The sequence below is a fragment of the Orcinus orca genome, chromosome 8 (assembly GCF_937001465.1).
Source record: "Orcinus orca chromosome 8, mOrcOrc1.1, whole genome shotgun sequence".
NCBI lineage: Eukaryota > Metazoa > Chordata > Mammalia > Artiodactyla > Delphinidae > Orcinus > Orcinus orca.
In genome coordinates this window covers 46,917,559-46,935,431 of record NC_064566.1, presented here as the reverse complement: position 1 = coordinate 46,935,431, position 17,873 = coordinate 46,917,559, and positions in this window count along the sequence as shown.

Genomic DNA, 17,873 nt, shown 5'->3' with positions numbered 1-17,873 from the left:
ACCTTGCACCCAGTTCTTGAATTCTAAATATAGTTGTCCCCTAAAATGAACCAGGATTTCTTGGAGGAATGCCCGATTCCAGGGCGAGAGCAGAGAAAGTACCAGATGAACCTAGGACATCTTATTGTGCCAAAAAGCCAGTGTACTCAAATCCTGATGTGCATATATCAAAAGGAAACAGAAGTCAGCTTGAAGGGGCTCCCATGGGCCAAATCTGGGGCAATTTGAACATCAAAATAAATAATGATGGTAGCAGTTTATAGCCCATTGAATAAAATAGGAAACCATGAATCCATACTGACATAAATGAATACATGGAAAATTTAATGAGGAATGGGATATTTACATAGTCTCAAAGTACCTTCCCACATAGTTATTAATTACAAAGGGAAAAAGTGATTTTACAATGGAGGAGTCCAGCAGACACCATCTTAAACAAGTGATCAAAGTGAATGTCAGTAATGGAACAAATCAAAACTAGGCACCACCTGATTGGAGACAATGAGAAGAACCTTACATCACGTCTGTCGTGTTTCTGCCAAAAATGCTCCGTCTGAAATGAATCTTGAAAAACGTTGTACAAACCCGAACTGAGGGACATTCTACCAAAGAACTAGCCTGTAGTCTCAAAAGTGACAATGCAAGCAGAGGCTGAGGAACTGTTTCTAGATTGAAATAGACAAAAGAAATATGACAACTAAATGAGACATGATCCCCAAACCTGGATCCTTTTGCTATAAAGAGCATTACTGGGACAACTGGTGAAGCTTGAGTGGGATCTGAAGACTAAATGGTAGTTAGGTGTTGATGTTAACTTACCGATTTTGCTGGCTGGCTGGTGGTTATGTAGGAGAATGTCCCTCTTGGTAGGAAATGTACTGTAACCCATGGGGATGGGAGGTGATGGGGCATAATGTAAGGAACTTATTTTCAGATGGTTCAGGGAAAAAGACAGTCATGTGTTCTGTAGTTGCCACTTTTCTGTAAAGTTGAGGTTATTTCAAAATAAGAATTAAACTTTATAACAAATGCTGGAGAGGGTGTGGAGAAAAGGGAACCCTCCCACACTGTTGGTGGGAATGTATATTGGTGCAGCCACTAGGAAAAACAGTATGGACTTTCCTTAAAGGCAAAAACAAAAAATAGAGCTACCATATGATACAGCAATCCCACTCCTGGGCATATATCTGGAGAAAACCATACTTTGAAAATATACTTGCACCCCTATGTTCATAGCAGCACTGTTCACAATAGCCAAGACATGGAAACAACCTAAGTGTCCATTGACAGATGAATAGATAAAGAAGATGTGGAATATATACACAATGGAATACTACTTAGCCATAAAAAAGAATGAAATAATGCCATTTGCAGCAACATGGATGGACCTAGAGATTATCATACTAAGTGAAGTAAGTCAGAAAGAGAAAGACAAATACCGTATGATATCACTTATATGTGGAATCTAAAAAATAGGACAGAAATGAACTTATCTACAAAACAGAAATAGACTCACAGATAGAACAGACTTGTGGCTGCTGGGGGGGCGTGTTGCAGGAGGGAAGGTCTGGGAGTGCAGAGTTAGCAGATGCAAACTAGTATATATAGGATGGATGAACAACAAGGTCCTACTGTATAGCACAGGGAACTATATTCAATCTCCTGTGATACACCATAATGGAAAAGAATATGAAAAAGAATATATATGCATGTATAATAACTGAATCACTTTGCTATACAGCAGAAATTAACACAGCATTGTAAATCAACTATACTTCAGTAAAATAAATTTTTTTTAAAAAGAATTAAAAATTTGAAAAGTATGGGGGAGGTCCTGCTCTGGGCTGAGGCCCAAAGCTGGACGAAACAAGACCACAGTTGCCCATGTTCTAGGGGAGGTGCTGGATGCTCCAGGCGAGGCTTGCCAACGGGAGGCCCAAATCAGCCCAGGTGCCTCACCCAGTCACTTGCTTCCAGATGGTCGGAGGGAGAAGCCAGAGACCAAAGAAAGATTTGGGAGCCAGGAATTCTCTGGAGAGATCACGTATTGCTACTTACCTTCCACCTGCCCCAGCGGTGGGAAAGGGCTGCCAGGCCATCGAGGGGGTTCTTGAGGGAACATGGCCTGTCCCCTGAGTTTGAGGGCAGGTTTCTGACATCTTCCAGGAAAGTTTGAAGGTCAGAGGTCAGCTGCAGCCATCTGTGCTGCAGAGAGAAGAGAACTCACCACCCCGGGTGGTCCAGGCACGCTGGTGGAGTTTGGCTCGACGAAGGTGAGGGTGTCCCTAGGAGCAAGGGAAAGGTCACAGGGCTCAGCTTTCTTGGAAGAATCCTCCCCAAGGAGACTGTCTGGCAGGGCACAGCATGGTGACTTCAGGTGGTGACCCCGACAGGAAGGGCACACAGAAGCCCAGGGTGGTTGAAAGGACACAGTAAGCTGAGTTCTGAGTGCCCTAAGTCCATGGGTCAAAGCGAGCGCTTACTCAGCACCGGTCCGCAGCCTCCAGGGCTCATTTTGCATGAGAGTCCTGCTCCAGAACCTTAACACAGCCCCTGCCTCCTACCCCAGCTTGTTCCAGCTGCTGCTCAGATACAGATGCTTGTAACAGCCAACAACTGCTGTGACATCACTGTGACAAACCCCTCCAGAAGTGCACGGAGACAGCAGCATTTCTTTCCTCTCTCTCAGGTCGACAGGTGAGGTGGGTGGCTACTTCAGGATGCAGACTGGCTGGGTTGGCTGCAGGTCGTTGTTGGCTTTAAGCCTGCTCCTTGGGCCCAGCAGAAGGGGTAATAGCTCCCTAGGCACGTGCTTGTTACCCCATCAAAGGAAACAGGAGGCTGAGCAGAAACACAGGGCCCTGTCCCAGAGCCCATACACTGTCGCTTCCACTGTCCAGACAGTGGATGTGTTAGTCTTTTCCTGCTGTGTAACAAACTACCATAAACCCAGCCACCTAAAACAACATCCATTTATTAGCTCACAGTCTGTAGGTCAGAAGCCAGGCTTGGCGTGACGGGTTCTCTGCTCAGGCTGATATCAGGGTGTGAGCTGACTGTGTTCTCATCTAGAGCCCGGGATCCTCTTCCAAGCTCATTCCTGCTATTGTGGTTGTAGGATGGTTCCTTGAGCCTATTGAAGTCCCCACTTCCTTGCTGGCTGGCAGCCAGAGCTGTTCTCTGCTTCTGGAGGCCGCCCACATTCCTTGTCACATGGCCTCCTCCATCCTCAATATAGCAACATTGCAACAAATTCATCTCGCGCTTTGAACCTTTCTGACTTCCCTTTCTGCTGCTGACCAGAGAAATTGCTCTGCTTTTAAAGGGCTCACTTGACTGGGTCAGGCCCACCTGCATAATCTCTGCATTGTAAGATCAGCTGACCTGGGACTTTAATTACATCTGCAAAATCCCTCCATAGCAGCAGCTAGATTCGTGTTTCATTGAATAACTCGTGGTCAGGAAATTCGGGGGTTGGAGGGCATCTTTAGAATTCTGCTTAGCACACATGGCCAAGTCCAGCATCTATGGGTGGGAAAATATGTACCTCCCCAGAGAGGCAAGTGAAATGTTACTGAACCATTATCTTATCTATTACGTGTTCCTGAAAAACCCTCTCCAAATCCACTCATCTGACCACTAGACAATCTTCAGCAGTACCTGGGCAGAACCCCACAGAAAGGGAGGGCCCCAGGCCTGTTCCCAAGATGCTCCATCACTGTTCTCTTCCCAGGATGGACTTGGGTGTCTGAGCCCCACGCAGGCCCTGGGACCCTTCTGAACCCCCTTCCTCTGGCCCCCTATCCTGTCTCACTGCGGGCGGTTGTCCAGCCTTCACTTCACCTGGGTGAGCCAGGCCCTCCAGTCCTGACTAGGCCCCTTGATCTCCCAAGACACTCCCCCCATGCTGGGACAGAGGCTGAGGTCCAGTCCCTTCATCCTAGTCCCCAGGCCATCTGCCTCTCTCCAGCCTTTGCTCTCTGCAGTGCCCTTGTGCACCAGGCTCGTGCAACCTCCAGGCCTTTCATCACGCTGGCTGCCCCTCCTGCTGAGTTTCAGGGCTTTTCCTCTTTGATCCCTTTACCCACATCCTTCCAATCCTTCAAGGCCTAGTTTACTCACTCTTTCAGGAAGCCCTACCAGACTACCCCCTGGACCCTGTCTTACTCTGCTCCAGGGCTGGGTGGAACTCCTTCTGGAAGGGTCAGGACAGGGTGGGGGGAGCCCTGCCCAGTGGTAGCACAGTTACATATGGGGGTTGTTCCTTGGAAGGGAGTAAGCACCCTAAAATGCCGGTGTTGCCCTACGTGATACTCTGCCCTTCACGAGGGGGTGTCCAGCAGGGGCAGCTGCCCCCAAGCCTACACGGCCCCATAACCACCCCCCTCCAGTGTCCCTCCCTCTCACCACCCTCTCACATGCCTGCCCGGGCTGCTGTGCTCTCTGTCACACACTCTGGGATCCCCGCCCAGAATGGTTCAGTATTTGGGCTGCCTCTGTTTCCCTAGGTGTGACGTGTTTTTGAAGAGTGTCTATACCTCCTGGGACTCAGGACCTGGACTCAGTTTGAACAGAGAGGGTGAGCTAGCTCCCTGGGCTCTGGCTCTGACCATTCTCTGGCTGGCAGAGTCTTGGGAAGGGAGGGCCTGGTGGAGCAGCTGAGGGGCCTTGAGCACAAGGTCACAACTTGGCAACCGAAAGCCAGTCGAGCGCCTTCCATCAAGTTTTTAACCAGAAAAATAGTGTGCCCATTTCTCTGTAATACACCTCTGGGCCTTTTTATTATGACTTCATTTCCCCTTGTAATATTGGAACGTCTCTATAATTGTAAAAGTGTAATAGAATCTAATAGAATTTCATTTGGCGCCCGGAATGCTCCGTGCCATGGCCGCTCATTCAGAGTGAAATAATGATGTCTAATGCCCACACATGGCTCCCCGTGACCTTATTCAATCTTGGGGCTGATCGGGAAATACATTGATTCAATTATACACTGATGACAAATGAACTCAAAGAAAGAGGAAAAAAAGGTCAGCATATATTTGAAAATGTAAATCTTAGCAATGTCTTTGGGGTTCGCCCCAAAAAAAGAAAAAAGCCATTTCAAAATGCCATTTGTGGCTAATAGTGTGGAGTTCCAGGCTCAATCAGGGAGACGCATTGGGTGGCTGAAAAGGCATTAATGGGGTGCTGCTTCCTTAGAGCAGGGATCAGGCCCAAATCCACCTTGAGCAGCTGCTGCCTGCACAACCTCTCCCGGCACTGCCTCTTCCCCCAGAGCCAGACCTCCCTTCCTCCCTCCCTTCCTCCCTCCTCCCTCTCTCCTCCCTCTCTCCTCCCTCCTCCCTCTCTCCTCCCTCTCCTTCCTCCCTCCTCCCTCCCTTCCTCCCTCTCTCCTCCCTCTCTCCTTCCTCCCTCCCTCCCTCCTCCTGCCCTTTCTCCCTCCTCCCTCCCTCCTTTCCTCCTCCCTCCCTTCCTCCCTCCCTCTGGGGAGAGGGTGAGGAGGCAGGGTGGCAGGGTCAAACCACTGGCCATCTGGACAGAGTGAGGGCAGGGAGTGTTCTGGGTGTGCTTGGGCTCCAAGGTGGAGGGTGGTGCCCCCCAGCAGGGCAGCACAGCAGACGAAGAACAACACCCACAGCCAGGTAGTGGTGGACAACGAGTGCCCAGAGGAAGGAGGAACACCAAGAGAGCTGGATCACACGAGTCAGGCAAGGGAAGAGTTTGAAGCAGGAGAAAAAGACCAGTCATGCCAAATACTGTCAAATTCTAGAAGATGGAGACACATAAAACTCCAAGGCATTCACAGAATTTCTCCAATCAAAAAAATTTTAAATTACGACTGTCTTACAGCAAAGTCCATAAATATGAAGTGTGCAGCTCGATGAGAGTTTTAGAAATTTATATATGCCTGTAACCACCACCCAGATGGACATATGGAATACAGTTGGCCCTCCGTATCCATGGCTTCTGCATCCGCAGATTCAGAATATTTGTGCATTGACAATATTTGGAAAAAATAATTCCAGAAAGTTTCAAAGAGCAAAATTTGAATTTGCCACATGCTGACAACTATTTATATAGCATTTACATTGTATTTGCAACTACTTACATAGCATTTACATTGTATTAGGTATTATAAGTAATCTAGAGACAATTTAAAGTATACGGGAGAATGTACATAGGTTTTATACAAATACTGCACCATTTTATACAGGGGACTTGAGCACCCTTGGATTTTGGTATCCAAGGGAGGGCCCTAGAACAAATGGCCCACAGATACCGAAGGACGACCGTATTTCCAGCACCCCAGCGGCCTTCCTCACGATTCCTCAAAATTAATAACCCTGCATCCCCCTAGGTAAACACTATTCTGGCTTCTATCCCCATACGTTAGTTTTGCCTGCCTTTGCACTTCTTATAAATGGAATCATAAAGTATGTACTTTTCTGCCACTGGCTTCTTTCCTTCAACGTTGTATCTGTGAGATTCATCCATGCTGTATGTACCAGCAGTCCTTGCTTTGCACAGCAGGACTGTGAAATGAATATGCAGGCTGAAACCATGCAAAGCAATCTTGATGATCAATGGGGAATATTATGATTGTTCTGTGACTTTTAAAATTTTTCATCAAAACATTAAAAACTCTCTTCCTGTTGGTTATAAAGGTATAGGGAAATGAAAAAATAGGAACACTAATATTTAGTAACCTGTCGTTTAAAGCATTAAAAATTAAAGTGTTGTATTTCTTTGTAAAAAAACTTATCAAGAGCCGTTTGAACAGTCCTCGCCTCCTTCTGCTCACGTTATGTAACTTACAATACAGAGCGAGCGTCTTTTCTGTGCCTTGGCAGACTGTCCTGCTGTTTTCTAAGTCTGGATCAGCTTCCAACGTTGTGCCTTTGTGCTTTCAGTGTGCTGAAATATCTCTGAAAGTTCCTTTAATTCGAAGTTTTGTGTGAGCTTCACTTTCTCTGGGCCATCTTCATCCTTTCAGTCACAATCAGGTTCAAACAGTGGCTATGTCAGCATTCTCATGATCAGCTATTTCTTCTGTAGCTCCACTTAACATCTGATTCAAATTTCAATTCCATCATTATCGATTTTCATTTCTTTGTTGCACTTTCATCTTTGTGACTAATTCCTTCTTTCACTTAACGAGTTGTGTAAAGTGTTGCATGTATTTATAACTTGGAGATGAGGAGGCAACACAATGGCACACTTTGCTGTCTGTTCGTGAAATAAACAGCAGATGCCCAGTGGCTAGTCACCCACAGACGCCCAAAGAAGTAACATGGCTGGTCACAGGTTGTGATTTGCAGACTGAAGACCAGGTAGGGAAGTTTGTATTCTACGCAGTTACAGTTAATATACCATGGTAACTAAAATTTGAACTGTTATTATTGGGAAACTGGTATTATCTAACTAAACTGTGGTAACTGAAATTTGTGCATATTGCAACTGTGTCAAGTGAAGCCTGCTTGTATAAATAGTTGGTTCTTTTTCACTGCTGTGTACTACTCCATTGTGTGACTATGTCCCAATTTATTTGTTCCTCTTGCTGTTGATGGACACTTGGGTTGTTTCCAGTTTGCCTCTATTATGAATAAAGCTGCTATGAATATCCTTGCACCTGTCTCTGTCAACATATGAACTCATTTTGGTTGGTTAAAGAGTTTTCTACCCAATTATTTCATGTGTCCCCAGGCAAGTCCCCATCCCCACAGAGCTGGGGCATCTGAGCAACATCTGTAAAGAAAGAGGAGTCACAGGGTCCTAATTGCACTGAGATGGGAGGTCCTTCCCCTCTTCCAGACCCATTTTACAGATAGGAAGATAGACTCTAGATCCAGAGGGACCTGCTTGAGGTCACACAGAGTCAGATCTATGGGGCCCCTTTCAACCTGCCCTCCAGGAGGCCTGCCTGCCCTGCCGAGGGCTGCCCTTGAGGGTCAGCCCTCCCAGCTGTGGAGCTAGAGTTTGCCTTATTCTGGGGCTAGTGGGACTCTCTCTATCTCAATGGGAAAATACCTTCATCCCATCCTCATGGGGCTGAGTTCAAATCAGGTGTATGGGGCCGGGAGGCCCAAAACGGGAACCTTACCTTCTCCTGATACCCCAGAAGCTCTCAGTAAGAGCTCAGCCGGCCTGGCTGCCCCATTTAATTTTCATAATTAGCTGACAGCTCATTAGCAGCTCATTAGAAGCCCTGAATGCAGTGACAGTAACAAATTTGGTGCAACCAGGCAGTCCGGGGGTGTCCCCAGGGGAGTGACCCAGGCTGGGCTTCAGAGTGGGGGGCTACTGGGAATGAGCTCAGCCACTGTGCCCATGTCTGAATCCTCAGTCTGAATCCTAGTCCTTGGATACCATTAAAATATCCCCTCCCCCAACCACCTGCCCACTGACACTTTCCAGCCCTGCCCCCAGCTTCAGGACCCTTAGCTACCCTCCCCTGCGCTCCTCTCCTGTGAGGACCACATAGGAGAAGGCAGTCTGGCTCCAAGATAGGAAGGGGGACCCCAAAGCCGCGAGGGACCCCAGAGAGCCCAGACTCTCTGCCCAACACTGGGCACCAGGCCAAGCCTGGGAGACTCAAGTGCCCCCCGTCCACTCACTGAGTCCTGGGGCGCATCCTTTCTAAACCTTTCTCCACTCGTCCCTCCAGCTCCGGTCGCAGCTCTGTCTGTCGGTCTGTCTCAGTCTATCTCCATTCATTCAACATTCACTAGGCACCTATGATTTGCCTGTTCTGGGCTAAGTCTGAAGCAGCTACAAAGCTAGGTTACGTCAAGTCCCTAATAAAGGACTCATGACACAGCGGGAAGGAGAGGAGTAAACAGACATTACAGTCCTGTGAGGTAAAGGCTGGATAAAGGCTGGAGTAAAAACTGCAGACGCATCAGAAGAGGGGACTCCAGGACCCCAGGGGTTGGACCTGTCAGGGGAGGCTTCCTGGAGGAGGCAGCATCTGAACCAGGAGCAGGAGTTTGCTGCTTGCTCTTCAGACCACCACCTCTGTGCCTTCACCCTTCTCGCTGCAGCCCAGGCCTCCCCTCCTTACAGCTGAGCCCCTCCACCGCAGGGTCTCGGACCCACTGAAAGCTCCAGGGGCAGAGGCCAGAGACTGGGGATGGAGCCAGCCCCATGGGAGACAGCTAGAGCCTGGAGGGGGCAAGGAGAGACAGAGTGACTTTTCCTACGGAGGGCATGGGAGAAAGAGAAGAGAAAACGGGGTGGGAGGGGGTGGGAGGGGGGAGGAAAGTCAGAGGGGAAGAGCCCAGGTGGTCCCAGGCTCCCACAGCCCTGTGACCTTGGGCAAGTCGCTTCTCTCCCCTGGATTTCAGTTCTGTCTCCCCACTGCACTCCAAGGGAACCTTGCAAGGTAGGGCCTCACCATGGCCTGGGTGAGGCCAGGGCTGCCTGGTGTGGCCACCAAAGGTCAGGGCTCTGCATGGCCGGCCTGCCTCCCAATCCTGAGTTCCCAACTCCACCTCGGGGTGGCCATACGTCTGCCACTGGGATCAATGGGAAGTTATTATCATCACCACATCTTAATGACACCAATTAATTCCCCATCTGTGGGTCCCCTGCAGCCTTCAGTGCTGAAGGTTAAAGGGAGGGGCACTGGCTCAGGGTGGCTCTTCCCCAGGATGAGTTACAGGCTGGTCTGTGTGGCATGTGTATATAAGCATGTGTGTTCATTACCCTTGCGTTGCCTGTGTATAAAGGCAATGTTCATCTTTTACTGGTTTATGTGTGTACACGTGTGCACTCTGTATGTGTGCATTGTCTGTATACAAAATGTTTATGTGTACAAAGTGTAAATCGTTATATATGTGCAAAGTACGGTATGTTGTTATGTGTACAAAGTATGTGCATGTAAATGATGCCTCTATATTACGTTTGTACATAATGTAAGGTTTATCTGTGTGCATTGTGTGTGTGTGAAGTTTCTGAGTCCTATGTTGGTGAACACCAAGAACACAAAGGATTTGCACCTCTGTTTCCACTCGGATTGTGTGTAAGGGTGCATTCTGTGTCTGCCTGCCTCACTGTACACGTGCCTGTGAATGTGTGCTTGTGCATTCGTGTGCTGACTGTGAGGGGCCCTGGCCAGCAGATCCCCCCTCTGCTGCATGGGCGTGGGGTAGGGGGCAGAGACTCGTCTCTGCTTCTCTGGGGACTGGGGTTCTGCTCTTGAGCCCAGGGTTCTCAAGTGTAGATCTTCTTGCACTCTGACATGGACCTGATGCTGCCTGAGCTTCATCTGTATTTTGAAGGATGAATAGGAGTTCACCAAGTAGTAGAGGAGGGAAGGGGGTTCCAGGCTAAATGTTCTAAGTGTGTTACACACACATTCATATAATCTTCACAGCAACCCTATGGAGTGAGCACTATCATTATTTCCATTTTACAGATGTGGAAAATGAGGCAAAGAGATGTTTAGTAGCTTGCCCAAAGACACATAGCTTAAAAGTGGGACAATCAGGATTCGAACAGACACACACTCACACCCACATTGGCACATATACACAATGCTCATGTAGACAAGACAATGGACACACACTCATGATCACACACACATGCTGGGCACACACTTATGCACCTACACACATTGCACACGCCCACATCCAGGCCCTGTCCAGTGTCCCCAGCTGTCCAGAGTTACCCAGACCAGAGCAGAGCTCTAGCTCAGCCCTGGCTTTGCTGGGGTGGGCATCTGGGGGGAGGAAGGCGGTGAGCATGAGATGAAGGAGGACCAGAGGGAAGTGCCTGGGGGTTTTCTCTGCCTTGTAACCCTACCCATGCAGCCCAAGAATGGAGGGCAGGGTCCTCCCCACGCAGCACACCCGAACAAACACGCCTGCTTTGCAGATCTCAGCATGGCCTCACTTTCTCCAGCAGCCATGGGGGAAGAACGCTGCCCACCCTGTCCCTGCCCAAGCCTGTGGAAAGGACTCTCTGGGAAATGGGAACCCCCATCCCACCCAAGCCTCACATGTCCCCAGTCCCCTCAAGGGCCAGCAGCCACCTAGGTTCAAAAAGATAAAAACTAAAGCTGCTGCCTGCCCCATGCACGATGCTTTCTCTGGCCCAAGGAGGCTCCCTGAGGACCAGGCTGTCCCTAGTCTGTGCCCTCAAGGTCAAGCAGTGCCCCGGCCGCACCCTCACACCCAGAAGGCCCCGGACAGCTTGCCCTGCCTGCCTGTGCCAGAAAGCCGGCTTGCCATCCCTCCCCTGGGCTCTCTCTCTTCTTAATTAACAGGAAGCCATTGTGAATACTAAAGAAGAAATTAGCACCTGTCAGTCATTTCTGGGTGTTTTTAGATTTCTCAAGCCCTCTTTAATTAACCCCTCCAGTTCCAAAGCCCTGCCCCGTCTTGGATGGGAGCCTGGCCCCTGCCCTTAAGGACCCCAGGCTAGCTGGTCTTCACTCCCTGTTTAACAGCAGCTTCCCATTCATCTCAGGCCCCCAGTGGGGGCCCGAGCCACCCCAAGATGTCGGGCAGTCAGATCAAGACATGAAATATACATGACCTTTCACCTTCCACTCCACATTCGGGAATTTATGGAAAGGAGCTGATCACGCAAATGAGCAACATGTAGGAGGAGCTCCATCACGGAGCTGATTGTCACAACCACGTCCAAGGGTCTGGGATGGCTTCTTATGGGCAAACAGTCCTGTAGACAGCGACACAATAACAGTGACATAAATCCGTAGTTACTGCCATGGAAACTGTCCTTTACACACTGTTTTGGCAAAGCTGTAGGTTACTAAAGTGCGTTGATAATATGACATTTACAGAAAATCTTATTCTTTGAGAGACAGTGAGAGAAAGGAAGAAGGCTCAAGAGACGGATGTTTTGAAGTTCCCAAAATGTTAGCAGATATTATCTCTCAGTGGTGAAATCAGGTTGTTGTTTTTTTTAATTTCCTTTTTTTCCATTTCTTTGTGGTGAAATATATATTTGAATATGTCTATTTCTATATTTCTATATATACATATATATATTCAAATCATAAAGTCCCGCAGAGGTGCACTGATTTGATGGAGGGCGCTGACTGAAAGGCTGCATGCAGACAGGCAGGCACTCGGGGCCCCAGGGGCGGCTGGTGGGATCTCCTAACTGAAGAGGGCCCGGGAGGAGCCTCCAGAGGGCAGGGGAGCTGAGCAAGTCCTGCCAGAAGAAACTTCTTCATTTGCGTGGAAAGCAAGACTATTTGGGACAGAGGGTGGGGTGGGGGACGGGAGGGGCCTGGAGGAGAGGTCTGGAGCTGGCAAACAGGCCCAGCCTCTCTTTTCCTGTCCCTCCTCTCCCCCCACTCCAGCAGGGGAGAGAGTACTGCTGGCTTGTGCAGGGAGGGAAAGCCCCGGGGCTGGAGCTCGCAGGCCTTGGTTCCCATTCTGTTGACCTCAGTTTCTTAATTGGAAAATGCTGAACTCTCAGAGCGTGGAGACTCCTTAGAGGCTGGCCTAGCAAGGCCCCAGGACTTGGGGAGAAGCAGACGGCCCCCTGAACAGCTGAGGGTTTGGGTCAGGCCTGGTCCACCTTGCTCTGGAGGCCTCAAGGGTCATTTAGGCCGGAGAGGCTAGAGCTTTATTTAACCTCAGGGCCAAGCCTGAGGAATGCCATGGGCAGACTTGCAGACCAAGCACTCAATCCTGTGTGTCTGTTTTCTTCAATGAGGACTCGGAGCCCTGGGTGGGGGACCCCAAGCAGAGGCAGGTGTCTGTTATCCCTGAATTTCTGACTGGGGTCCTTCAGCTTTAGGAACAGAATAGCCCACGGGCTCCAGCTGCAGCTGTGGCCAGTGAAGGCAGGAGGAGGCCAGCCCAGGCCACCTGCCCCTCCCATAGGCCAGGTCTGAGTTTGGAGCTGGCTTGGGGATGCCTGGAGCAGACTTAAGGGTCGGGAGGGGAGAAAAAACAGCCTATTCAGGCCCAAGGCATGAAAAGCTGAGCGTTTAGACAACTCTCCTCAGTGCTTTCCCCAAGCGAGGCCTTAAGGGAGAAGCACAGGGCAACACCAGGCCGAAATTCTCCATTCTTGAGGCCGAAGTACCACATCCAGACCTTCAAGGTGGGACCTCACAGGGGCAAATGCAACATCCTGAATTTCTGGTCAAAAAATTAACTGCTGGAGGCACATGAAAAGATGCTCAACATCGCTAATCATCAGGGAAATGCAGATCAAAGCCACAATGAGATATATCACCTCACACCGGCCAGAATGGCTACCATCAAAAAGAACACAAAAAATGCTGGCGAGGATGTGGAGAAAAGGGAAACCTAGTACACTGTTGGTAGAAATGTAAACTGGTGCAGTCACTGTGGAAAACAGTATGGAAGTTCCTCAAAAACCTAAAAATAGAACTAGCATATGACCCAGCAATTCCACTCCTGGGTATTTAAAAAAAAAAACCCAAAACACTAATTCCAAAAGATACGTGCACCCCAATGTTCATAGCAGCATTATTTATAATTCCCAAGATATAGAAGAAACCTAAGCATCCATGAACAGATGAATGAATAAAGAAGATATATATACACACACAATGGAATACTACACAGCCACAAAAAGAATGACATTTTGCCATTGGCAGCAACATGGATGGACGTGGAGGGCATTATGCTAAGTGAAATAAGTCAGACAGAGAAGGACAAACACTGCAGGACACCACACATGTGGAATCTAAAACATACAACAAACTAGTGAATAACAAAAGGAAGCAGACTCACGGATATAGAGGACAAACTCGTGGTTACCAGTGGGGAGAGGGAAGGAGGGAGGGATAAAGTAGGGGGAGGGGATTAAGAGGTACAAACTATTAGGTATAAAATAAGCTACAAGGATATATTGCACAACATGGGGAATGTAGCTGATATTTCATAATAACTATAAATGGAGTATAACCTTTAAAAATTGTGAATCATTATATTGTATACCTGTAACTCATAATATCGTAGAGCAACTATACTTCAATTAAAAAAAATGAACTGCTGGAGTTGAAGACGGAGGAGACCAGGCAGCTCACGTGAAAAACGGGGCTGGAGAAAGACCCTAGAAGCCCCAGGCAAGTGTGCCGTGACCACAGGCATCCAGTGCCAGAGTGCGCCCAGCCATGAGGAGTGGCCGGGAGGTTTGCTTCGGTCCCACTGTTCAGCCATGGCTTCAATGATGGGCTCAGTTTCAAGGACCATATTTTCAGAGGCTTTGACACCCTGGGTGGTCCAGAGTGGGATGAACAGGAGAGTAATGGGTCTGGAGACCATGAACTGGGATGAGGAGAAGAGACAGTGAGAGAAGCAGTGGGGCAGCTTGTTGTGAAACAAAGCCAGGGGCATGGCTGATGTTGTCAGATCTCTGTTGGGCTGACAGGGGCAGAGGATGGACCACGGGGGAGTGTAGTGGGTTGAATTGCATCCCCCCCACCCCTGAAATTCATGTCCAGCTGGAACCTCAGAATGTGACCATATTTGGAAATAGGGAGGGTCTTTGCAATGTAATTAGTGAAGGCTCTCTAGATTAAACCATAGCCCTAAATCCTATAAGAAGAGGAGAGGACACACAGAGTCTCAGGGAGGAGGCCAAGTGAAGAGGGAGGCAGAGATTGGAGTGATGTGCCACAAGCCAAGAAGCACCAGGAGCCACCGGAAGCCAGAGGGCGCAAGGAAGCATCCTCCTCTAGAGACAGCATGGCCCTTCCAGCACCTTGATTTGGACTCCTGGCCTCCTGAACCGTGAGAATTCTGTCGTTTTAAGCTACCGACTTTGTGGTCATTTGCTTCGGCCGCCCTAGGAAACTGATGCAGGGAGAATGGATGGGAGGAAGATTTTAGAGTAGTAAGAAGGCTTTTCTGCCCTGCAAACTGGTTCATCTGTACCAGTTTTCTAGGTTCCACATATATGCATTAGTATATGATATTTGTTTTTCTCTTTCTGACTTACTTCACTCTGTATGACAGGCTCTAGAAATAGAGACACAGATGTAGAGAACAAACGTATGGACACCAAGGGGAAAGTGGCAGGGGAGGTGGTGGTGGGGGGATGAATTGGGAGATTGGGATTGACATGTATACCCTAATATGTATAAAATAGGTAAGTAATAAGAACCTGCTGTATAGAAAAATAAATTAAATTAAATTAAAAAAAAAGTCTTTTCTAACAGCTGGAATCACACAGAAAAGCAGATTGTCCTGTAAGGTAATGAGCTCCCTGTTGCCGTAAGGGCTCAGGCCAAGTTCTGTGAACACCATCAGGCCATTGTAGGGGTGGAGGAACCCACTCTGGAAAGGGTGGGGGCTTCTGGTGACCCACATAGGTTAATTAGACCAAGATCCGGTATTTCTGACCTGGGCTGATGCTTGGCCTGGGAAGGAGTGGGTGGGAGTGGGGCAGGGGAAGCTTGCCCCATACTTTGCATTCTCACTATGCCTGGGCTCCAACGCGAGCAGTAGACACCACGGTCTGTCAGGAAGACCCTTGCCACCTTGCCTCCCAGTTAGAAACTAGTAGAAATGCAGGCACTCGGAAGAGGGGTCTGGAGAGAGTGTGCCCTTCTTTGGTGCCGGGCGTTGGGGTTTGAGGCCTGCTCCTCACGCAGCCCGGTCGCTGGCAACCCCACAGGCCTGGGCGAAGGTCAGCTGGTCTTGCGCCCATGGTCTGCACGACTCGGACAGGCGCCATCTCCCCCACTGCCCCAAGCTGCGCTCAGGGTCACCCACTGCAGGCTCTTACGATGGCCTCTCACAGCCAAGAGCACCTCTTCACTTTTAACACCTTCCTCTGGAAAAGGCGCACCAAGATCACATCTAACTGAGCTTGCTCTGGTAACTGCAGAGAGCGTGCAGGCCAAGCGGCCAGAGAGGCGGAGACCGCGCCAGACCAGCCTGGGTGCCAGCCCCTCCACATGCTCTGGGACCCTCTCACCGGCCAGTCACTCTGGGAAGCCCTGCACGGCCCTTGGGAAGATGAGGGCCGGCATGGAGGCAGCCAGGAGGGCTCACCAGGAACCTGAAGGTCAGCGGGAAAGATGGCCCCAGAGCAGGGGGTTTGCACAACAAGTGCTCTGACAGCGGCAGAGTCTGTGTGTCACTCCCCCCGCCAAGAGCCCCGTAGGCAGGCCCAAGTCTGAGGGCCTCCACTGACCTTGACTGGGCCCTCAGCTTAGATGACTGGGCTCCATGCCGCGTGGTCTCTCATCCTCCAGGAGGCTGATCTGGGCTCGTTCTGCTGGGAAGGCAGGGGAGCAAGAGTGTGAATGGAAGCACACGAGGCCTCTGGAAGCTTCAGCTCAGAAATGACATGAGTCACTTCCAGCCACATTCGACTGGCTGAAGCCACATTCACAGGCCAGCCCGGGCTCAGGGGCGGGGAGATAGACAGTAAAGCCACTGTGAGGGTGCGGCTACACGTGGAGAGCCCAGCCACACATGGATGCTGAGAAAGCTTCCCAGGTGATGTTGGTAAGACATCCCTACTGCCACCATCCTGGGAACCCCGGGGATAAAGGCACAAGGATGGAGGGGGGGCAGTGCCTGGCAGAGGATGGCAGTGACAGTGTGAGGGCTGGGCTGAGGCCAGGCATGGCTGGGAAGAATATGAGGGAAGAAAGGTAGGGAATGGGCGGGGGGTGGGCTTGCCACAAGGAGCCTAGGATGGCCTCAGGTCCAATGGCTCAAAGCATCACCAGGTCACACTGGCTCCACTGCCACTGGGACAGACCCTCTTCGCAGGTGGCTCATCCCAGCGGCAGAGGCCCAGGCAGCAGGAAGTGGAGCCTGGAGCCCCTGGAAAAGCACAACTGTCCTGAGCTGGAAGAGCCCAAGCTGCTTCCCTCCTAGGTACATCCTGGGACTCCTACCTTCCAGCAGTGGTTGTCAAGCGGGGCTGTGACTGTAGCCTCGGGAGCTCAGGGCCCTCCTCTTGCCACCAGTCCAAGTGCGCAGGCCCTTTTCTGGCTCTTAGCCACGAATCACATGCATTCCCCTCCTCCCTGTCTTCCTTCACCCCGGGCTTCTTTACCAATGCGAAGCGATGTAAGCCTTAGAGGTTGCTAATGCTAATACTTATGTGTGCCTCCTGGCTCTCACCTGAGCTCCCAGCTGCCTCACATTTCAGTTACATGGCCTGTGGGAGGGATTCCAGAGCCCTCTCCAAGTTCCCGTGCCTCTCTCTGCCTCTGGGCTCCCACCACCTCTCACTCTGCTCTTGGGTCTACCTGAGCCCACCTCAGGGGCACTCAGAGCACAGAGCCCAGCCCGTTTGGCTCCATCCCCACCCCTTGCACTCAGGCACTTTGCAAGTCGGGAGGAGGGGTAGATCAATAGAGGCAGGGGATTGAATTAGTCTGTTTGGGCTACCATAATGAAAGAACACAGACCATGTAACCCAAACAACAGAAATTTATTTTCTCACCGTTCTGGAGGCTGGGAAGTCCAAGATCAAGGCCCAGCAGGGTTGGTTCCCAGCGAGGGCCCTCTTCCTGGCTTGCAGACTGTGCCTTCTCACTGTGGCCTCATATAGCAGGGAGAGACAGGGAGTTCTCCTATGTCTCCTCTTATAAGGACCTCCATCCCATTGGATCAGGGCCCCACCCGTATGACCTCATTTAACCTAATTACCTCCCTCCAGACCCCACCACCAAATACAGTCACATTAGGGATTGGGGCTTCAATATATGAATTGGGAGGGGGGATACAATTCAGTCCATAACAGGGATGTTGACGCAGAGGTCACGTTACAAATGGAGGGTTTCGACCATCTCGTGCACCTCTGACTTCCTCTCTCAGAGCGATGGGCGCGCCTCCCCGACCCCATATCTCCCTCAACACTTCCCTCTGATTCAGGCCTGTCACTCTCTTCTT